The 24082-nt window shown below is 47.3% G+C and overlaps 1 long non-coding RNA gene across 1 annotated transcript; it reads left to right on the top strand.

Annotated features, from left to right (window-relative positions):
- The first annotated feature begins 647 nt into the window (after positions 1-647).
- Positions 648-23706, top strand: LOC116529295. The gene is made up of 3 exons (XR_004259448.1): positions 648-752; positions 19059-19301; positions 22886-23706. It is a non-coding gene; the product is annotated as an uncharacterized LOC116529295 (long non-coding RNA).
- The last annotated feature ends 376 nt before the right edge of the window (positions 23707-24082 follow it).

Genomic DNA, 24082 nt, shown 5'->3' with positions numbered 1-24082 from the left:
GTGACATAGGGACTTGCCCTCAGAAGCCCCCAGGGGGTGTGGCTGCCCCCATCACACATAAGTACCTGGGACCATCGTTATTTCCTCCTCCTATTTGAAGGAAAATGAATCCCATGTCACATGCCCCTGGTCGCATCCAATCAGTGTCTAAGTCCTCCTGACTCCCCCTCCTTGAAATCTCTCAGATCCATGGTGATTTTCCCTCATCCTATGGCGTGGGCCACCTACAATCACCTCTGTGAGTTGTCCTCTGCCTCCCTCCACAACACTACAGAGGTACCTTCCACCTGCTGCGCCCCTCTTCAGCCACAGAGGACAACTCCAGGAGCCCCTCTGCCACCTCTCCCAGGCCCACCAGGTCCCTGTGTTCCCCTGAGGATTTAGGGCATCCTGGAGGGTCACACGCTCGTGGTGTGTAAGGACTCTGCCCAGCAGGGAGCTCATTCTCCACCAGGGAGCAGAGCACCCCAAAGACACAGCAGGCATGGGGCCAAGTCAGTCCTCTGATCCCAGGCCTTAGCAGGACTCTCCAGCAGCCCGTGGGCAATGCCCTGTTATGCACCACAGTCAGGAGACAGCTGCACCCCCAGCCTCCCCCTCATCTCCTCCTCCTGTTCCTCCCCACGTCAGTGCCAGACCTGTTGGCCCGCAGAGCCCCTCCTTGCCCTTCCTGAACTCTGTAGTGGGGGCTGATCCCTGCAGGCTGTGTGTCCCAGGCTCCTGCTCTGCGGGCTTCTGACTGGATTTGGCAGGTAAGAAAGAGGACTTGGTGGGAGATCGGAGGACGGGAGGAAGGCCCAGGGCATTTTGCAGCCTCCCTCCCGCCTCAGGTAGCGCCTCTGACAACCATGTTTTCCTCCTCATCTGCTCAGCCCTTGCGTTCCAGGGACCTGGCCTCCTCCTTGTCTCTCCTGCCTAAGAGTGCTCGCAGCTTCCAGCTGTTCATGGCCTCTGGGTTTGCTTCTCTGTCCCCTGGTTGGTCCTTCCCCCTGTAGGGCTGCCACACATACAACCCTAGTTCTGCTTCTTTTCTCTCACAAACATGCTTGAAAGAGAGAATTTCAAGGACCATCAGAAAACCCCCCACGACCTCCTCTACTCCCAGCATGGCTGTGCACATGCACACATGCAGTCCCTGAGTGCTGAGGGAAGGCAGACCCTTAGAAACATGAGGGGTCCTGGCTCCTCCATGGAGGTAAAGGAATATCTTTTTTTTTTTTTTTTTTTGCAGCGGAGTTTCGCTCTTGTTACCCAGGCTGGAGTGCAATGGCGCGATCTTGGCTCACTGCAACCTCTGCCTCCTGGGTTCAGGCAATTCTCCTGCCCCAGCCTCCTGAGTAGCTGGGATTACAGGCACGTGCCACCATGCCCAGCTAATTTTTTGTATTTTTAGTAGAGACGGGGTTTCACCATGTTGACCAGGATAGTCTCGATCTCTTGACCTCGTGATCCACCCGCCTCAGCCTCCCAAAGTGCTGGGATTACAGGCTTGAGCCACCGCGCCCGGCAGGAATATCTTTTCATTTCTTCCTGCCAATCTCCACCACCACTGCTGCCACTACCACCCCACCCAGGACACGTGAAAGGGCTCCGGAAAAGAAGAAAAATGCTCCTACCCCGTTAGACCGTCTGCAAGATATAATCTCAGCACCCTGCAGAACATGCCAACTGCTTCTCCCATAGGCCCTGGAAGGAAGGAGCAAAAAGGAGTAGTCATCCAGGCTGGACACCAGAGTTCCTGTCCTCAGCTGAGTCCCCCAAGACAATCGCTGCCACCCAAAACAGAGGACCCCGTAGTGTGGCCCCTTTGCCCCGAGGCCACGGGGAGGAGAATGATCCTTGCTGGCTTTTTGGCTCCCTGATCTGAAGACCTTTCTTCATTCTCACTGTGAGGAAAGACTCCTCTATCAGCTGTGAGTTCCTCTATTTTTCCATCCACCTAGGTGGGCACTTCCATTCAAAAGGGTTAAGCCGCCTGGGCAAGGTGGCTCACGCCTGTAAATCCCAGCACTGTGGGAGGCCAAGGAGGGCGGATCACTTGCTGTCAGGAGTTTGAGACCTGCCTGGCCATCATGGTGACATAGGGCCTTGCTCTCAGAAGCCCCAGGTTTCTGAGGGCCAGTCCCTATGTCACCATGTTTCTACAAAAATACAAAAAAATTAGCCGGGTATGGTGGCATGCGCCTTTAATCCCAGCTACTCGGGAGGCTAAAGCAGGAGAATCGCTTGAACCCAGCAGGCAGAGGATGTAGTGAGCTGAGATCATACCACTGCACTCCAGCCTGGGAGACAGAGCGAGACTCTGTCTCAAAAAAAAAGGTGAAGCTGCTTTACAGAGAGCAGGAGGTGCCCAGCCTAGGAGGTCACTGCCCCTATATCACAACCCTGGCTCTCACAGCCTGTCTTCACCTCCCAGTCCCTACAGGGTTGGGGTCACAGTTGTCAGCTTCTGTCTGGGGGTACCCCCATTATCCACATGAGAGGCCTCATCCACCCTGAGCTGCTCAGAGGCACTTTCTCATCCCCTGGGCAGTTACTGTGACTCACCCCAAGCTGCCCTGTCCCCCAGCCCCTTTAGCACAGGCAAAGTCCCAAGTCTCCCTGCCATCAGGTAAGGGGCAACTGCCAATGCTGAGTAGCTCTGTGCTTCCTGGGCAGCCCCAGGCTCCGCGGCAATGCTCATGGCCCCTCTGGCAGTGACTGGCATCACCTGGGCTTGTCCTGTTTAGGCTGCAGCAAGGGACACTCAGAGCCCAATAGCTCAGTTTCTTAGCTGACCCCAGAGATTGGTGGCCTGGCTAGCCCACCCCCCAGCCAGGTGAAGGGCAGCAGCTGAGTCCTATGGGCAGCAGCCCCATGTGGGTGACAGAATAGTGCAGGAGATGAGAGCATACATCTTAAAGCGACTGAGTTCCAATCCTGGCTCAGCCACTTACTTGCTATATAACCCCAAGTTTTCCACTTAAGCTTCCTTGTCACCTGTAAAACAGGGGCCGGCCGGGCACGGTGGCTCACACCTGTAATCCCAGCACTTTGGGAGGCCGAGGTAGGCAGATCACCTGAGGTCAAAAGTTCTACACTAGCCTGGCCAACATGGTGAAACCCCATCTCTACTAAAAATACCAAAAAAATTAGCCAGGTATGGTGGCAGGTACCTGTAATCCCAGCTACTTGGGAGGCTGAGGCAGGAGAATCGCTTGAATCTGGGAGGCAGAGGTTGCAGTGAGCTGAGATTGCACCACTGCACTCCAGCCTGGGCAACAAGAATGAAACTCCAACTCAAAAAAAAACAAAACAGGAGCCGCTATTAGCTGCTCCACAGACTCTTGAAAAGGTTAAACAAGTTAATCCATGGAAAATGCTTAGTTGGAATGACTAACACATAACAAGCAATATATGAATGTCACATGAATAAAAAATGCGGCAATGGGTCCCATTGTTCTTTCCATTGAATATGTCTTCTACATATTTATCAAGATTCCATTAAACTCCCCTAGTTGACACATGAGCGGTCCTCCCACATAAAACCCACATGTCCCAGCCTCTCTTGCAGCTAGGTCTGGTCATGTCACCATGCCCCTGGATCTGAGTATTTTGTTCTTTGGGGTTTTGGGGGAGTGATTGGGGAGAAGGGTCTTCCTCTGTCACCCAGGCTGGAGTGCAGTGGGGTGATCGTGGCTCACCGAAGCCTCTAATTCCTGGGCTCAAGCGATCCTCCTGACTCAGCCTCCCTAATGGCTGGGATTACAGGGGCACCACCCTCCCTGGCTAACCTGGGGTTTTTTGTGTTTTCTTTTTATAGATATGGGGTCTCATTACGTTGCCCAGGCTGGTCTTGAACTCCCAGCTTCAAGCGATCCTCCTGCTTCAGCCTCCCAAAGTGCTGGGTTTACAGGTGTGAGCCACCATGCTCAACCTGGATCTGAGTGATGTGTGGCAACTTCTGGAACCTTCCTGCAAAGAAGGCTGGGGCTGGTCTTTTGCACCCCTTCTGCATCCTATCCTCCAAGCTGTGTCTGGAGCTAGCTGCCATCTGCAACCACAGGAAAAGAGCCACACCCTGGAGATGAAAACAATAAGCCGGAAGAAGCCTGTGCCCAGGAACACTGCAGATCCCCTCTCCAGCCCTGGGCTGCTCTGACTGGGCTTCTACATGACACAGAAAGAAGCTTTCCTTTTTGTTTAAGGCCCCAAGCAAATACACTTTCCCAGTAGCCATGAAGATGGAAACCGCAGCCCCAGACAGGGATTCCAGCTGGTGACAGTCAACGCCAGTCGGGAACCCACATGCCAAAGGGTGACTCTCTCACACCGCAGGAGTCCCTGCACATGCCTTCTGAACCCTGGAAGGACAAGCCTGGGCATTGTAGGCAAGCAATCTGCCCCAACCCATGGGCTTGACACTCACAAATGAGAAATGTAAGTCGTCGTCCTCTGCAGCTCACTGCCTCAACGACTTTCTCACGTGGGCCTCTGCCTTTAGAAGTCAGGTTTTGGCTGGGTGCAGTGATTCCAACCTGTAATCCCAGCCCTTTGGGAGGTTGAGGGCAGGAGAATCGCTTGAAACCAGGAGTTCAAGACCAGCCTGGGCAACATAAGGAGACCCCTGTCTACACACACACGCACACACACACACACACACACACACACACAATTTATCCATAAGATATTGGGGTACAGGTGGTATTTGGTTACATGAGTAAGTTCTTTAGTGGATCTGTGAGATGTTGGTGCACCCATCACCCCAACAGTATACACTGCACCATATTTGTAGTCTTTTATTCCTTCACCCACCTCCCACTTTTCCCCCCAAGTCCCTAAAGCCCATTGCATCCTTCTTATGCCTTTGTGTCCTCATGTCCTCATAGCTTAGCTCCCACATATCAGTGAGGACATACAATGTTTGGTTTTCCATTCCTTTTTAAAAATTAGCCATGCATGGTGGCATGTGCCTATGATCCCAGCTAGGGAGGCTGAGACGGGAGGATCGTTTGAGCCCAGGAGGTGGAGGCTGCAGTGAGCTGTGATTGAGCCACTGCACTCCAGTCTGGGCAACAGAGCAAGACCCTGCCTTAAAAAGAAAAAGAAAAAGAGGAAGTCAGGCTTCTTCCCATTTGTGCTTGACATTCTCTGCCATCTGGGAACAGAAAAACTGAGGCGGAACTCGCTGGAGTTCTGTTCCTCTTTAGATGGTCAAAGTCATCTTGTGGGCTCATAAGGTCAAAGGATGGTATTTGGGGGCATCTCCATTGTTCCCACCACCCTTGGCACAGTTTCTCGTTAGTGACTTTGTCTGCCCCAGTGCCCACAGTGACATGGCAGTGTGCCTAGGGAGAGTCCCGAGCCTTCTGGCTGGGCCCCGTTCCTCGTTTTGATCCACACACTCAGAACAGAGTAGAGCCTAAGGGGCCTGGCAGCTTTGAGTAGCTGCTGTCTGACTACTCCTGAAACTCTGCCTCTTTCTCTCTTTCTTTCTTTGTTTTTTTTTTTTTTTTTTTTTTGAGATGGAGTTTCTTGTTGCCCAGGCTGGAGTGCAGTGGCGCAGTCTTGGCTCATGTCAGTCTCTGCCTCCCGGGTTCAAGCCATTCTCCTGCCTCAGCCTCCTGACTAGCTGGGATTACAGGCATATGCTATGACACTAGGCTAATTTTTGTATTTTTAGTAGAAACAGCGTTTCACCATATTGGCCAGGCTGGTCTCAAACTCCTGACCTCAGGTGATCCACCCGCCTCAGCCTCCCAAAGTGCAGGGATTAGAGGCATGAGCTACTGTGCCTGGCCAACTCTTACTCTTTCAAGAGCCCATTCACCCTGGGGATTCTGTGAGTGGCCTGTGAACAAGTCCAGCAGGACAGAGCAGCGGCACCCCCATTCCCGAGCCTACATTGACATGTTTGACAGCCCAGGAGTTTGCTGGACCTAAGCACTCTCAGTTCCAGGATGCCCATCAAGTGAGTGGAACCATCACCCTTCCGTGTCATGAGACCTCACCCACCATCCTTCTAGTCCTCACTTGAGTGGAATCCACACTCTCTGCATGTATCAAGTCCCTGCCACTTAAACTCTTTGGTCTCTCTAGAGGACAGCCTGGCAGACTTGTCAGGCTCTCAAACCCTAAGGGTATCAGCGGCTACTAGGCAGGGGGGGTGGAGGGGAGGGTCTCTGTGTCTATCACAGGTGCCACAGTTGGGCTGTTAGGGCACTTGAGGATCCCAGGGGCCGTCCAAATGACCATGAGTGTGCACATCTTGCCACCACTCCTTATCCAGCCCATCAGCATCCCCTCCATGGGACCACCCTCCTTGCTTCCTTCAAGCTGGGACTTTGATCACTAGAAGACAGGGGTAGGGCACGGGATGGCATTATTCATGCTGTGCTGCTGGCAGGGAATCAACTAACTAGAATAATGTCTGGGAGAGAGTAGAGACATGCAAACTCTCCACTGGCGCTAGTTTGTGGCAGGAGGTGCTAGCCACCAAGTGGCTTGTAGGGCTTTATGTGAGGTGTGTCGGGCTATTGGCCCCATGAACCTACCCAGGAATCTGTTAAATGGGAAGCCATGAAAAGTGAACTGCAAACTACCCTGTTGAGGTGGTGAGATGGTTTGGCCGTGTCCCCACTGAAATCTCATCTTGAATTGTAGCTCCCATAATTACCATGTGTTGTGGGAGGGACCTGGTGGGAGATAATTGAATCATGGAGACGGTTTCCCCTATACTGTTCTCGTGGTAGTAAGTCTCATGAGATCTGATGATTTATAAGGGGAAACTCCTTTCACTTGATTCTTTCTCTCTTTGCCTGCTGCCATGTAAGATGTGCCTTTTGCCTTCCACCATGATTGTGAAGCCTCCCCAGCTGAGTGGAACTGTGAGTCCATTAAGCCTCTTTTTTTTTTAGATAAATTACCCAGTCTTGGGTATGTCTTTATCAGCAGTGTGAAAATGCACTAATACAGGTGGTCCTCCTAAAAAGGGTGATCTCATTTCTGGCTGATAGGGTAAGTTTTGTTATATTAATTTATAGTTGGTGTCTTTATAGAGACACCACTGCACCAAGACCTTCCTCAGAGAAATTATTCCTCTTGACTTCCCTCTGCTTATAGACAGATGTTTGTGGGGAATATTGAGGCTATTTTCTTTTTTCCCCTTCAACTCTTAATCTGTTGCTTGTCTTTTAACTTTGGTTATGGTGTTATTTGTCTTATTGAAGATTTTTATTTTTATGAGGTCAAACCTGAAAATACTTTCTTTTATGGCTTCTGAGTTTGTGACCTGCTTAGAAAGGCCTTCTCCATCTCAAGAAGACATTTTTCAAGACTAATCACTCCAGGTCCAGGGGAGGTCCCTGAACCCTGTCCAGGGCAGACAGGCTACTGAGATGCTGCAGGGGGCTGCCCTGGGACATTCTGGAGGTTGATGGAACGTCGCAGGGGCCTAGAAATAATGACAGTGATTGTAGCAAAATGTGCATTCTTCTTTTCAAAAAGCTTTTTATTATGGAAAATTCCAGACAGCAGGGTAGCAGAGAACTCTGAACTCCTATGTTAATCCCTGCCCCCACAATTCTCTGGGCAGGTGAAGTCCTCCTCATGTTACACACCCTGCCCACACTCCCCCTCACAGTCTTTCTGCAATGAAGTGGCTCACACTGGCCTTCTTGCTCAGATCCACTCTGACACCCAGCTCTTTTTCTTCTCCCCTGTGTCCTGCCTGAGAGCACCCAATCTCTGCCCTAGCAAGGACCTCTCTGATGGCTTTGTTCCCCACATGTCACCTGTTGGAAATATTCTGCCTCCTCGCCACCGGGCTTGGGCCCAGAGGGACTTCTGATCCCATTCTCAACTTCTCAGAGGCACTCCACCACCCCCCACCACTCCCACCCCACCACACTGCCGGTCAGAGGAGTGTCCCATGATAGTCTTCCTGGTTTCCCTGGATCCCCATCCACCATCAGACCATGAAGAGCTTGCAGCCATGGGCAGCCACTGGAAGGTCTGGGGCATGGGAGTGAGCCCCTCCGCTGGGCACTGGCGATAGGGAACGTCTGGGGCATGGGAATGAGCCCCTCCGCTGGGCACTGGTGGTAGGGTAGGGAGTGTTGAAGCTGGAGCAGAAGGACATAGGCCTGACCCTCTCTGTCAGCCCTCAACTTGCCCTTCCCAATACAGTAATCTTTCTAAATGAACCCCTTCCAAACGGGGTGCACAGTTCCACCTCAGTGCTCAGCAGGTTTGAAGGGCACCTACTCCGGGCCACACACTTGGGGGACAGGGGCCACACCCCAAATTGCCCCTGAAACAAATCACCTGCCCCATCGCCCACAGCTTCTCTGTTCCCTCTGAGCCTGGCGTGGACCACACCCCTCTGTTCTACTCCCCAACGTCCTCTCCCGCCTCTGAAACCACTTGTACCAGAAACCTTCCTTCAGAAATCCAGCTTTGCTTAGCTGCCCGTCTCCTCCAAATCCCCTGGGCACTTAGGGATTCAGCTTATGGTGTCCGCTGCCGGCTCCCTCCAGAGACGGCCTGGGTCACCAGTGAGACTGCAGGTTGCCCTCTAGGGCAGTGGCTGCCTTCTACCTTTCCAAGCACCTGTCCCCTCAACCCCATTCCTTCCACCGTCACCCCCACGTATCTTGAAAGAGTCATTGGTGCAGCCATAGCAAAATCAAAAACCAAACCCAAAGCCAGATGAGGAGTGACTCTGACTCTCCATTATCCACCCTTTACAAGAAAGAGTGGCCCAGCCAGGAATTCCAGGTGGGCTGAAGCATACAGGCTTGGAGGGGCAGCTCAATCCAAATGCTCACTCCCCACACCCTGTCTAGCAGGAGCTCTGAACTTTCTCTCTGCCTCTCCTCTCCCTCCCTCCCCTGCCCCAAGAGTTCAGCACCTGTGACCCCTGATTCCTCCCCTTCTGTGCCCAGAAATAGCTCTTGCCAAGTCACCTGCTCCTCACCAAAGGCTTTCTCTTTGCCTGTATTCTCCTTTGCTTCTTTTCAGAATTCTAAGAACTTATCTTACAAATGTGCTGAGGCCCAGAGGGGGCTGTAACTAGTACTGGTTCCCTGGTACATTCGCTGAATGGCTGGTGCTCCACCAGACACTTGCGCACAAGCCCCAAGTGAGTGAAAGGCAGAGCTAGGATTTGCACACAGGCAGTCTGGCTCCAGAGCTCCAGCTCTCAACAGTATCCTACATGGCTTCCACTGACCATCCTGTTGTCATAATTTTGAAACACATGCATGCTTCATCTTTTTCTCGAAAGGACATGAAATGGCATTACGACAGGGAAGATTAATTCATTCAATGGATTCTTATTGCTCAAGAGAAAAAATAGCAATCTTAAGGGTTGCCGTAGCTGCTGTGATTAATCTGGAAATTTGGATTTGAGTTTCCCGGCAACCAGGGCAAAAACTGAAACACTCTTACTATCAGAAAAGAGGAAGGAGATCAGTTCCTCCACAGGGACAAATATTTCCAGGAACAAATTCTGAAAGAGGCTTCTCACATGGGGCCTCGTGTGTGACATACATGGTGTGACATCATAAAATCTTCTGAATCTGCTAAACAATTTGACAACAAGAACAGATGGAGGATTTTCAGTATAAGTAGAAGGTAGGCACTGTGTCAGACAAGCTTGGTGACAACAGATTCAGAGACCCCAGCATGTGGACTGCTTGTTGGCTAGAGCTCAGAAAAGCTAGAATTTTCTCTACGTGTTTCAGCTCTTGGCTAGATTTTATCTTTTGAGAATGGACAACTGTAGTTGGTTTTCCGACAGCCTTCAAAGTACTGCCGGGGGTGGGTGGGGACCGCAGAGCCCCAGGCTATAGAAACTAGAGGTGCCCCAAGAAGGGTGGTTCTGTTTGGGAAGGTGAGAGGTCATGTACACGTTTACCTATCAGATCTCTATTAAGGCTCCCTTTGTGCCAGGTGTTGCACTAGGTGGAGTGGAGACCAGTGAAATAAATAACACAGGATTGCGGCCAGGCGCCATGGCTCACACCTGTAATCCCAGCACATTGGGAGGCCGAGGTGGGTAGATCACCTGAGGTCAGGAGTTCGAGACCAGCCTGGCCAACATGGTGAAACCCTGTCTCTACTAAAAATACAAAAATTAGCAAGGGGTGGTGGTGCATGCCTGTAATCCTGGCTACTTGGGAGGCTGGGGTGGGAAAATCACTTGAACCCAGGAGGCGAAGGTTGTAGTAAACCAAGACTGTGCCATTGCACTCCAGCGTAGGTGACAGGAGTGAAACTCCATCTCAAAAATAAAAATTGCCAGGCGCGGTGGCTCACACCTGTAATCCCAGCACTTTGGGAGGCTAAGGGGGGTGGATCATGAGGTCGAGAGATCGAGACCATCCTGGTCAACATGGTGAAACCCCGTCTCTAATAAAAATACAAAAAATTAGCTGGGCATGGTGGCACGTGCCTGTAATCCCAGCTACTCAGGAGGCTGAGGCAGGAGAATTGCCTGAAGCCAGGAGGTGGAGGCTGCGGTGAGCCGAGATCGAGCCATTGCACTCCAGCCTGGGTAACAAGAGCGAAACTCCGTCTAAAACAAAAAAAAAAAGAAAGAAAGAAAAATAAAAATTAAAAAATTAAAAATAACACAGGATTTCTAACCTCAAATGATTCAATCCTTAACAGGAAAAAAAAAAACATATTTTTAGAGCAGTTACTATGTGTCAGGCATTGAGCTGAGTGTTTTGCATCTAGTATCTCATTTTTTTTCTTTCTTTCTTTCTTTTTTTTTTTTTTTTTGATACAATCTGTCACCCAGGCTACAGTGCAATGGTACAACCTCAGCTCACTGCAACCTCCACCTCCCAGGCTCAAGCAATTCTCATGCCTCAGGCTCGTGAGTAGCTGGAACTATAGAGGTGCACCACCACGCCCGGCTAATTTTTGTATTTTTAGTAGAGATGGGGTTTCAACATGTTGGCCAGGCTGGTCTCCTGCTCCTGAGCTCAAATGATCTGCCTGCCTTGGCCTCCCAAAGCGCTGAAATTACAGGAGTCAGCCACGGTGCCCAGCCCCATTTAATATTTCTAACAATCCTATACAATAAGCACTATTATTGCTACCCACAACACAGCAACAGACAGCAAACAAAGCCACTCTGAAAGACAGCATCTCCAACTTAGGCACTCAAGATTGCCAGAGAATATACAGTTATCCCTTGGTATCATGGGGAATTGGTTCCAGATACCAAAATCTGTGGATATTAAAGTCCTTGTCTTAAGTGACATAGTGGGCTGGGCATGGCGGCTTATGCCTGTAATCCTAGCATTTTGGGAGCCCAAGGTGAAAGGATAATTGAGATCAGGGGTTCAAGACCAGCGTGGACAACATCATGAGAGCTCCCCCAAAAAAGAAATTAATAATTAGCTGGGTGTGGTGGTGTGCATCTGTGCCCCTGTAGTCTCAGCTACTTGGGAGGCTGAGGTGGGAGGCTCACTTGAGCCTGGGAGGTAGAGGCTGCAGTGAACAACTGGATTGTGCCACCGCACTCCAGCCTGGGTGACAGAGTGAGAGTCTGTCTCAAAACAAAACAAAACAAAACACCATAGTATTTCCATATAACCTACACACATCCTCTCGCATACTTTATCTCTAGGTTACTTATAATGCCTAATACAATTCGTACACGTCACTTTGTTCTGACGGATTCAAAATAGTACTTGGCACACAGCAAATTCAAGTTTTGCTTTTGGGAACTTAGTGGGATTTTTTTCCCAAGTATTTTCCATCCTCGGTGGGTTAAAGCCAAGATGTGGAACCCAGATACAGACAACCAACTATCCATACAAATCCACTATTTTTTTAAATCACCAAACACATAAGAGGCAATTGTTAGCAGAAATAACATACAATAGATTTAGATCCCTAAGGATAACAGAAATTGCAATTATTATAATTACAGTAAATGAAATAGCTAAAAAATGAAATCACAAAAGTGATCAAATCACAAGAGATAATTTTTTTAAATAGGTCTGGAAGAGAGCAGCATAGAACTTTTAGAAATGAAATAACCTGTTGAAACCAAAAATTCAACAAATGGGTTAAACAGCATATTAGACACAATGGATGAGACAGAGTGAGCTGGAAGATTAATCTGAACATATCACACAATTTTCAGCACAGAGACAAGCAAATGGAAAATATGAAAGAGAGGTTAAAAGCAATAGCAGACAGAATGAAAGTCCCAGAAAGAGGATAGACAAAGAAAGAGGGAGAGGCAATATTTGAAGAGATAATGGCTGAAAATTTTCCAGAACTGATGAAAGGCATGACTTCACAGACACTGGGAGTGTAATATACATCCAACAATGTAAATAAAAGGAAATCCACAGCTAATCACAGTGTAGTGAAGCTGCATAACACCAAAGACAGAGATCTTAAAAGCAGCCACATAAGAAACTGCATACCACCCACAAAGGAAGGATAATTAGATGACAGCACACCTCTCAAACGCAACAGTGAAAGCCAGAAGATAAGGACGAGCTTCAGAGTTCTGGGAGAAAATTAATGTCAACCTAGATTTGTGAACTTAGCAAAGCCATCTTCCAAAGCTGACGGTGAAATGGAAACATCTGGATTTATTTCAAAGAAAAGCAAAAAGCATTTACCAAGAACAAATCTTTTCTACAGGAATTGCTGAAAAATGTGCTGCAAAAAAAAAGGGAAATTACCCCAGAAGGAAGGATGGGCACGTACAAAAGAATAGTAAGCAAAGAAATTGATAAACAGATAAGTCTATACAAATGTTATATAAAATAATGACAAGGAAATTGATAAACAGATAAGTAAATAATGACAAGAGGCGGGGACAGAAAGGAAAGAACTCAAAAACTTCACCAAAAAGAGAGTATGTAAACCTGTAGGGGAAGATCACAGTCAAAGGGTTCAAAGGTCCTTCTATTATTTGGGAAGGGGGTTGAGATACTAATAACCTGAGACTTCTTTAGGTATGCAGGATAGAATTTCAAAAGCCATCAATAGAATCTATCTATTTCAATAGAAATATAGAAGCAATCTATCTATTTCAATAGAAATATACAAGTAGGGTATATAAATTTCAAATCAACAAAGGAGGTAGAAAAGGAAAGAATAAGAAAATAAACAAACTCAATAAATCCAAAGGAAGGAAGAACAAGTAGGGCGAGGAAGAATGGGTGGGGGTGGGGAAGAGGATATGAAAGATTACAAAAATAACTCAAGATGTATCAATAATCACAATAAAATTTAAAAGTCTCCATGGGCTATTTAAAATACATATTGTTAGATGATTGGATTTTTTAAAATCCACCTCTGTGCTGCATATGGTGGCATCTCTAAAACACTAAAGCATAGGGAGATAGATCAAAAGACCACATGAACACTAATCAAAAGAAAGCTGGAAACCGAAAGCGGAGGCTACACTTGTAATCCCAGCACTTTGAGAGGACGAGGTGGGAGACTTGCTTGAGGTCAGGAGTTTGAAGCCAGCCTGAGCAACATAGCAAGAACCTCAACTCAACAATTAAAAAAAAAATTAGCAGGCATGGTGGTGTGTGTCTATAGTTCCACCCACTGAGGAGGCACAGATGGGAGGATTATTTGTGCCCAGGAGTTTGAGGCTGCAGTAAGCCATGATCACACCGCTGCACTCCAGCCTGGGTGACAGAGCAACCGAGATCCTGTCTCAAAACCAAAAAAAAAAAAATTAAGAAATTAAAAAAAAAAAAAAAAAAAAAAAGGGGGGATACCTACAAAAACCAGAAAAAAAAAAAAAAAAAACATACTTTAAGATCCAAAGCATCTAAAAAGGGATAGAAAAGTTAGCTTTTTCTGGAAAACACAAGAATTCTTAATCTACATGTAAAGTAGCCTCAAAAATTAGAAATCAGCAGTTGATGAGACTGCAGGGGAAAATGCAAAAACCCACTCTCATGGAGACAGATTTGAATACTCCCCTCTCCATAATTGGCAGGTCAAGCAGAAGGAAAATTAGTCAAACAGAATTTGAATAATATTTAACAAGCAAGATGGAATAGAAGTTTATGGAATGCTGCATCTAATACCTACAGACTAAACTTCTCAAGCACACATTTTTTTTAATTGTTTTTTCTTAGAGACAGAGTCTCATTATGTTGCTCAGGCTGGAGTACAGTGGCACAATCATAGATCACTGTAACCTTGAATTCTTGGCCTCAGGCAATCCTCCCACCTCAGCCTCTCAAGTGGCTGGGACTACAGGCACACACCACCATGCCCAGCCAATTTTTTTTTTTTTTTTTTTTTTTAGAGAGACAGGGTCTCACTATGTTTTTTTGTTGTTTTCTTTTTGTTTTTTGTTTGAGACGGGGTCTCCCTCTGTTGCCCAGGCTGGAGTGCAATGGTGTGATCTCAGCTCACTGCAACCTCCGCCTCCTGGGTTCCAGCAATTCTCCTGCCTTAGCCTCCCAAGTAGCTGGGATTACAGGTGCACGCTGCCACACCAGGCTCATTTTCATATTGTTAGTAGAGATGGGGTTTCACAATGTTGGCCAGGCTGGTCTCGAACTCCTGACCTCCTGATTCGCCCACCTCAGCCTCCCAAAGTGCTGGGATTACAGGCACAAGCGCTCAGCCAGGGTCTCACTATGTTGCCCAGGCCGGTCTCAAACTCCTGGCCTCATGGGATTCTCCAGCCTCATTCCCAAAATGCTGAGATTATAAAAGTTATTTTAATTGACCATGTACTAGGTTATAAAACAAGACTCAATTCCAAAGAATTATCATCACACACATCATGTTCTCTGACTGTGCTGCATTTAAATTAGAACTCAGTGAGAAACAGATAAATTTAAAATTCACACACATTTGGAAAGTTTAAAGCTTTCTTCTGAGTAATTCGTTAAGTCAAAGAAGATATATATTTTTAAAACACTTAGAACAGAATGATAATGAAAACAGTGCTTACTGAAACTGAGATAGACCCAAAGCAGCACTTCTAATAAAATGTAGAGCCTTGAAAGTTTAGCCCAAAAATTAATAAATGAAGCCCCAACTTAAGGGTTTATAAAAAGAACCAACAAATAAGTCCAAAGGGAGTAATAATAAAGCTAAAAAGAAAAATTAATTACATCGAAACAAAGACGCAGTAAAAAAAAAGATACACACACAACAGTCAAAAATTGGTTTCTTAAAAAGACTCATAAAAGACAGACCTCTGACAAGATTGATGAAAAATAAAAGAGAGAAGTCACCAAAAGCTCTTATTAGAAATTTTTGATTTACAGATCCAGAAGATATTAGAAAGATAGAAAGTAAAATACTATGATCAGCTATGTCAAGGAACACATCATTCCAACTTTAAAAACCCTTACAGAGAACAGAAATGGACAGAGCACTTCCCAGCTCATTCCATGAGGACAGTGTACTCTAGATTCCAAAATCTAACCAGGAGAATATGAGAAAGGAAAATTACAGGCCAATTTCACTCAATAGCCAGAAACAAAAGTCTTAAACTAGGTAATAACAGCTTGAATCTACCAGTGGATAAAAATGACAATATTTTATGGCTAAGTTGGATGTACCCTAGAACTGCAGGGAAGTTGCAGTACTATAAATCTATAAATGTACTCATCACATTAACAGGCTACATGAGAAATACTACCTTATTTTTTCTTTTTAAAATTTTTTAAAATTTTTATTATAAATTGACAACTTATAATTGTATATATTTATAGAGTACAAATTGATGTTATAGTTTACAAATACAATGTGCAATAATTAAATCAAGCTAATGAACATATCCATCACCTCAAATACGTATCATTTCTTGTAGCAAGAACATTGAAAATTTACTCTCTTAGCAATTTTGAAATGTTCAATATATTATTATTAACTGTCATTTCAATAGATGCACAAGTGTTTTATATATGATTTAAAATTCGTAATTTAAAAAAAAAAACTCCTGGAAAACTAAGAATAGAAGGAAAAAAAATATTTTTTGAGACAATGTCTCACTCTGTTGCCCAGCTGTAATACAGTGGTGTGATCATAGCTCAATGCAGCCTCCATCTCCTGGGCTCAAGCAATCCTCCTGCCTCAGCCTCCAGAGAGGGGGCTGGGACTACAGGCACACACCACCACACCCAGCTAATTTTTTTTTTATTTTTAGTAGAAATGAGGCCTTGCTATATTTCCACGCTGGTCTTGAACTCCTGAACTCAAGCTATCCTCCCACCTCAGCCTCCCAAAATGCTAGGACTACAGAAATAAGCCACCAAGCCCAGCCTGAAAACATTATTCTTAACGGAAAACATTATCATTCCCTTTAAAATAATGAAAAGGAGCCGGGCGCGGTGGCTCAAGCCTGTAATCCCAGCACTTTGGGAGGCCGAGGCGGGTGGATCACGAGGTCAAGAGATCGAGACCATCCTGGTCAACATGGTGAAACCCCGTCTCTACTAAAAATACAAAAAATTAGCTGGGCATGGTGGCGCGTGCCTGTAGTCCCAGCTACTCAGGAGGCTGGGGCAGGAGAATTGCCTGAACCCAGGAGGCGGAGGTTGCGGTGAGCCGAGATCGCGCCATTGCACTCCAGCCTGGGTAACAAGAGCGAAACTCCGTCTCAAAAAAAAATAAATAAAAATAAAAATAAAATAAAATAATGAAAAGGCAAAGATGCTCACTACTGCTACTTCCCTTCAAAGCCACACCAGTAGTTCTAGCCAACGCAGTGAGACCAAAAATAAAATAAAATAAAACTTATAAAGATTGGAGGGGAAAAGATGTGCACCATTCATGGATTCTATGTTTATTGACCTAGAAAAACCCAAAATCAGGCCGGGCGTGATGGCTGCTGCCTATAATCCTAGCACTTTGAGAGGCTGAGGTGGGTGGATCGCCTGAGGTCAGGAGTTCAAGACCAGCCTGGCCAACATGGTGAAACCCCATCTCCACTAAAAATACAAAAATTAGCCCAGTATGGTGGCAGGCACCTGTAATCCCAGCTACTTGGGAGGCTGAGACAGGAGAATCGCTTGAATCTGGGAGGCAGAGGTTGCTGTAAGCCAAGATTGTGCCACTGCACTCCAGCCTGGGCAGCAGAGCAAGACTCTGTCAAAAAAAAAAGAAGAGAAAACTCCAACATCTACAAATAAAGTGTTAGAGATTTAAAAAAGTTGCTAGATTTTAAAAACAATGTATAAGAGGGAAGGAGAAAGATACCTTTAGTTAAAGCAATTATATTTAAGAGATGCATTTTGAAAATACGTATCATCTACAATTTCAACAAAAATAAGGAAGCCAGGAATAAAGCTAACAAAAGATATGTAAGACCTGGATGGAAGGAATTATAAACCTTAGAGACACAGCTAGGTGCAGTGGCTCACGCCTGTAATCCCAGCACTTCAGGAGGACAGGAGGGCAGATCGCTTGAGCTCTGGAGTTGGACACCAGCCTGGGCAGCATAGCAAAATCTCATCTCTAAGCTGCAGTGAGCTATAATTATGCCACTACGCTCCAGCCTGGGCAACAGACTGTCTCAAAAAGAAAAAAAAAAGAAAAAAAATTAAAGACTATAAATAATAACGTTTAAAAATCCTTCATGAATAAGGAGAATCAATTTAGAGCAATTTTCTCTAAATTGATCTATAAAATCAATGCAACTCCAATCAAAATCACAACAGAATTTCTGTGGATCCTGACAAGCTAATTATAAAATACCTTAGGAGAACAAAGGCACAAGAATAGGCAAAACTGGAGAGAAAAGCAAGGTGGGATAGCATGCCCTAGCAGATATCAAGACTTCTAAATATAATGTAATTGAGATAGAAGGGATATTGACACAGGGATGATTAAGTAGACCAATGGAATAGAACGAAGAGCCTCAAAAGGAGCCACAGGTATGTGAAAATGTGAAATATGACACAGAGGTAGCATTGCAGGTCACTGGGGAAAGGAAGGGCTATTCAATAAATCAGGAGTTCGATATCTACACAGAAAAACATAAAATCGAATCCTTTCCTCAAATCATAAGTGCTATCTATTCCAGGCGGATTCAAAACTTACAGGAAAGGCAAAACTTTTAAACTCATAGAAGAAAATACAGAAGAGCATCCTTATGGCCTCAGAACAGGAAAGGCTTTCTTCAACAAGATAAAAAGTACCAGCCATAAAGAAAATATTCATAAACTCAATACATTATAACTAAGAAAATTTGCCGGGCGCAGTGGCTCAAGCCTGTAATCCCAGCACTTTGGAAGGCTGAGGCGGGTGGATCACGAGGTCAAGAGATCGAGACCATCCTGGTCAACATGGTGAAACCCCGTCTCTACTAAAACTACAAAAAATTAGCTGGGCATGGTGGCACGTGCCTGTAATCCCAGCTACTCAGGAGGCTGAGGCAGGAGAATTGCCTGAACCCAGGAGGCGGAGGTTGCGGTGAGCCGAGATCGCGTGCCATTGCACTCCAGCCTGGGTAACAAGGGCGAAACTCCGTCTCAAAAGAAAAAAAAAAAAAAAAACCCTAAGAAAATTTCTCTATCAAGACATAATAAAATGAAAAGACAAGCCACCACTGGGAGAAGTTACCTGCAACGTACACAGCTGACAGCTCAGCTGAAAACATGAGCAAAAGACATGAACAAGGGCATGTCTCAGAAGTGGAACACAAAAGACCAATCAGCACAGGAAAAGAAGATGAACTTCATTAATAATCACAAAAATGCAAATTAAGACAATACGAGATACAATTTTACACCCACTAAGTTGGAAACATGAAGAAGGACCATGCCCCTCCCCAGCCATACCATGGCAGGCCAGGCCCAGAGAGCAGAGATAAGGTCCTCCTGGCCAGAAGACCATAAGCAGGGGATACAAGGGAGGGGAAGTCTTCCCTTTTGCCCACTCAAAGCTAGAATTCTGTTTCCTTCCCCAGAGGGAGGCCCCCAGAGAACATCTGGGCAGCCATCCCAGCCTCTCTGCAGCCTGGGGAGAGAGCCTGGGGCGTTTTGCCCACCAGCATTCAGTATCAATTATGTCCTAATTAATTCATTTCTTATTTGGGGCACCAATCAAAGGCAGAAAATCCTGCTCAGCTGAGCACCAGGGAAGAGACTCAGCTGCCACGTGTTGGAAGACACTCCTCCAGACCTCTCAGTAGGTAACTAAAGAGCCGCACGGGCCCCAAAGGCCTGAAAACCCAGGTCCAACATCCAAGCTGTACAGCAACCTTTCACCGACATCTCCTCCATGCCAGGCCCCATGCTGCGTATTGAGGTTACAGATCCATCCCAGACTTCACAGAGCATCTGGGAGCCCAGGTAAGCAACACCTAATGCAGCCTGGGAAATCTGGGAAGGCTTCACAGAAGAGGTGACATGCCAGCTGGATTTTGAGGGATGAAAGAGATTTCTTCAAACATAGAAATAAGGGAAGGGCATTTCCAAGCAGAGGGAAACTACGGGAAAAGGCCTGGAGCTAGGAAAAAGGCAGCACATGATTAGATGATGACTGTAGGTAGAATTGTTGAAGCATCAGGCTCATGAAGAGGAAGAGGGCTGGGCGCAGTGGCTCAGGCCCGTAATCTCAGCACTTTGGGAGGCCAAGTTGAGTGAATCACCTGAGCTCAGGAGTTCAAGACCAGCCTGGCCAATATGGTGAAATCCTGTATCTACTAAAAATACAAAATTTAACCAGGCATGGTAATGGACACCTGTAATCTCAGCAACTTGAGGCAGGAGAATCGCTCGAACTGGGGAGGCAGAGGTTGCAATGAGCTGAGATCGAGCCATTGCACTCCAGCCTGGGTGCCGCAGCGAGACTCCGTCTCAAAACAAAAAAATAAAGAAGCTGGGCGTGGTGGCTCAGGCCTGTAATCCCAGCACTTTGGGAGGCCGAGACAGGCAGATCACGAGGTCAGGAGTTCAAGACCAGCCTGACCAACATGGGGAAACCCCGTCTCTACTAAAAATACAAAAATTAGTCGGGTGTGGTGGTGCGCACCTGTAACTCCAGCTACTTGGGAGGCTGAAGCAGAAGAATTGCTTGAACCCGGGAGGTGGAGGTTGCAGTGAGCCGAGAATACGCCACTGCATTCCAACCTGGGCTACATAGTGAGACTCAATCTCAAAAAGAAAAAAAAAAAGGAAGAGGAGATTGGGAAAGGGAGTATCAAGAGATTATGTTGGATCTACCCGGATAATCCAAGATAATCTCCTCATCCCAATATCCTTAACCTTAATCACATTTTCAAAGTTCTTTTGACATGTAAGGTGACATATTCATAGGTTCCAGGGATGAGGACCTGGACCAAAAAGAGAGAGAGAGAGAGAGATGAGGCTCCAGGGTGAAGAGGGATTCAGGGTCTGGTTTTGAAGGGCCTCAAAGGACATGAGGAAGACTTAGAACTTTATCCCATGGACAGTGAGGAACCAATGGATTGATGATTTCCTTTTCTTTTTTTTTTTTTTTTTTTTTTGAGACAGAGTTTGCTCTTGTCGCCCAGGCTGGAGTGCAGTGGCACAGTCTCAGCTCACTGCAACCTCCACCTCCCAGGTTCAAGCAATTCTCCTGCCTCAGCCTCCCGAGTAGCTGAGATTACAGGTGCCCACCACCACGCTCAGCTAATTTTTGTATTTTTAATAGAGACGGGATTTCACCATGTTGGCCAGGCTGGTCTCAAACTCCTGACTTCAGGTGATCCACCCACCTTGGCCTCCCAAAGCACTCGGATTAGAGGCATGACCCACGGCACACAGCCAATTTTCAGCTGAGTGGTGACATACTGGAATTTGCTAATGGGAAGAAGCATTCCTGCTAAGTATAGCAAGGGTGGTATCCCAGGAATGAAGGCAGTGGGGCCAGGAGGAAGCCGGTATGTCATGCAAGGAGACGACAATGGTGGCCTGGCTTCCTACGGGGGCCGTAAGGTGGGAAAGAAGGGGCAGAACCCACGGGAAGGAGCAACAGACCAGATGTTAGGGGTAAGTGGCAGGGAGCTGTTCAGGAGCAGTTCAAGTTTCTGGATCCACCAGGACAGAAAAGCAGGTTTTCAGGAGAAAACACAGAGGAGCTCACCTGGGAGGCATGTTTAGTTTGGGGTGTGTGTGGAGCTTGCAGGGGAGTTAGGGGTCTGAGAGGCAGGACTGTGAGGTGCTGCTCAGGGTCATGCAGCATCAATGTCATCTGTGGGTCTAGAATGCATGCCTTCCCTCCCCACCACAGCCATTCCCAGGCCTGGGCCACCTTCTACCTCTCTTATGGCACCCATTCCAGCCTCCATGTCTTGGTTCTCGCTGTTCCCCTGCCCAGCATACCTCCATCCTCCAAGTAAGTACCACCCATCCCTCCAGTTCCCACCTCAACCCAGGGGTCAGAGCAAAGGTCTGAGGTCAGAGGTGGATAGGGCCTGAAAGAGGGGTGGCGAGTGTGGCAGAAAATGCAGAGGCCTGACTGAGAGCCCAGCTCGGCCTCAAAATGGCTGTGGGACATGGGCAGGTCACCTTCCCTCTCTGCACCTCAGTTTCGCAACCTTTTAGAGGTGAATAAGGAAAGATCCTTGAACTTATGGATCTGTAAAGAGCCATAAGGTAAAACACGACCAGGAAACTAAAGGTACATCGCAGGACACAGTACAAATGAGGGGAAAGCTTATGAAAAAAAGACTTCGTGGCTGGGTGCGGTGGCTCGTGCCTACAATCCCGGCACTTTGGGAGACTAAGGCTGGTGGGTTGCCTGAGGTCGGGAGTTTGAGACCAGCCTGGCCAACACGGTGAAACCCCATCTCTACTAAAAATACAAAAATTAGCCAGGTGTGGTAGCATGCACTTGTAATCCCAGCCACTTGGGAGGCTGAGACAGGAGAATCGCTTGAGCCTAGGAGGAGGAGTTTGCACCACTGCACTCCAGCCTGGGAAAGAAGAGCAAAACTTCATCTCAAAAAAAGAAAAAAAGACTTAGTGGCATTTTCTCTGAACCTTGAAGAATGAGTAGAGTTTCAACAAGCTGAGGTGGAGGCGAGGGAGGGCACTCGAGGCAGAGGGGACAGCCTGAGCAAAGGCCAGGAGGCAGAAGGTTCAGGCTGGGTTCAGGGAAGAAGGAGTGTCCAATATCTATCTAAGTCAACAGCTCAAGGGCTTTTGTAAGCAGGCTGCCCAAGCGGGGCAACCTCCAGTAAACACCTGTTTGCACAATCGGGGTCACACACAGGGGCGTGTTTGCACAATGACCTGTTTGCACAATCTTAGCAGCCTGTTGTATTCCAGCCAACCCCGGCCCTGGCAGCTGAGCACCACAGCCTCCACCTCTGGACGCTCACGCAGCTCACCCACCCAGCGCCCACCCCGGCCACTCTGGAGCGAGCTGCTCCTTGACCTACCCAGAAGCCCCACACATCACAGGCAGTAACAGAGACAGAAATAACCCGGGCCTCAGTAGCTAGGCTGATGAGAATAGGGTTCCCTCACCAGGACTCCCTTACTGGGGATTTCCAACTCAGAGAGGCCTTGTCTGATGGAGGAGGGGTGGGAGGCAGGACAGCTGGAGGAGGAAGTATCCACACAGCAGACACTGGGTGTGGGTGGAGGGGATGACTCCGTGTCTGTCTCCTGCTTCTCAGTGCACCATAGTAAACCCTTATTAAGCATTTACTGTACCTGGCTCTGTTCCACAAGCCTTACGATCACTGGTTTCTCTCAAGAATCCTATGAAGCCAATACTGTTAGCCCCATTTTACAGATGACAAAACCGAGGCTCAAAGAGATTAAATACTTGTTCGGAGTCACACAGGTAGCAAGTGGCAAAGCCAAGCAGCCTGACTCCTCAGCTCATCCTCTTAACCTCAGTACACTCTAAAGAAAGCTCTTCCTTAAATCTAACTTTCGTTTCCTTAAATCTTTTATTTCAGCTGCTGCAGCTCCATTTCCTGGTGTGGGTCTTCAACAGAGAATGGAGCACAAAGGAGATCAGTAAAACCCCACTCTTAAATATTGAATGATCCAGAGGGGAGAAAAAAGGGAAAGCAACTTTATTGAACACCTACTATACACTGGTTACCATGTTAGGCATTGTATTTCTGATAGCTCATTTAATTATCACAAAACCCCGGGGAGGAGTTAGTCTCACCGTGACAGATTAGGAAACAAGGCTTGGAGAACGTAAACACCATCTCCAAGGTTCTTCAGCCCAACAGATATGCAATGAGTATCCTCTGTGTATCCAGCACTGTACTGAGGCTGGAGAGGCAGAGGTAAGAAAGTGGTTTCTGCCCATAGAGAGTTCACAGTCTAATGGTGGAGGCAGGCAGCCAATAGCCTACTGCAGTATTACAAAGATGAATGAGGAGGAGGGCCCCTGATTCAGCTTCACTGAGGTGTGGAAGCCCAGAGGGATGCTGAGCTCAGGTTGGATGCTTGAACTGGGTCAGGAACAGAACTCAGCCCAACGGGAGGTGACAGGCACTCCGCAGAGGAAAGGTACAGGTTTGTTCCAGAGCCTGGGGCAGGCAGGGAAACCCTAGTGAGTTTGGAATGACTGGAGCATGACAGCTGCATCCGGGGAAGCATGGGCCACTGAGGCAGCAGAGGGAAACCAGGGTGTTCCAGGAGCACATTCTCTGAACGATGAACAAAAGGCCCATTCTCCTTCATTAAGAACTGACTAGGGCTGGGCGCAGTGGCTCACGCCTGTAATCCTAACACTTTGGGAGGCCAAGGAAGACACATCACTTGAGGCCAGCCTGACTAACATGGCAAACCCCCATCTCTACAAAAAATATAAAAATTAGCCGAGCATGGTGGCACGCACCTGTAATCCCATCTACTCGGGAGGCTGAGGCAGAAGAATTACTTGAACCCGGGGGGCAGAGGTGGCAGTGAGCCAAGATTGCGCCACTGCACTCCAGCCTGGGTGGCAGAGCAAGACTTCATCTCAAAAACAACAACAACAACAACAACAACAAAGCTTGACTGGAAGGCCAGGTGTGGTGGCTCACGCCTGTCAAACCAGCACTTTGGGAGGCTGAGGTGAGTGGATCACTTGAGGTCCAGGGTTCAAGATCAGCCTGGCCAACGTGGTGAAACCCCTTCTCTACTAAAAATACAAA

Source organism: Sapajus apella, unplaced genomic scaffold (genome assembly GCF_009761245.1).
Source record: "Sapajus apella isolate SASKATOON/1434 unplaced genomic scaffold, GSC_monkey_1.0 scaffold62, whole genome shotgun sequence".
Taxonomy (NCBI): domain Eukaryota; kingdom Metazoa; phylum Chordata; class Mammalia; order Primates; family Cebidae; genus Sapajus; species Sapajus apella.
This window is presented reverse-complemented; position numbering and strand designations above follow the sequence as displayed.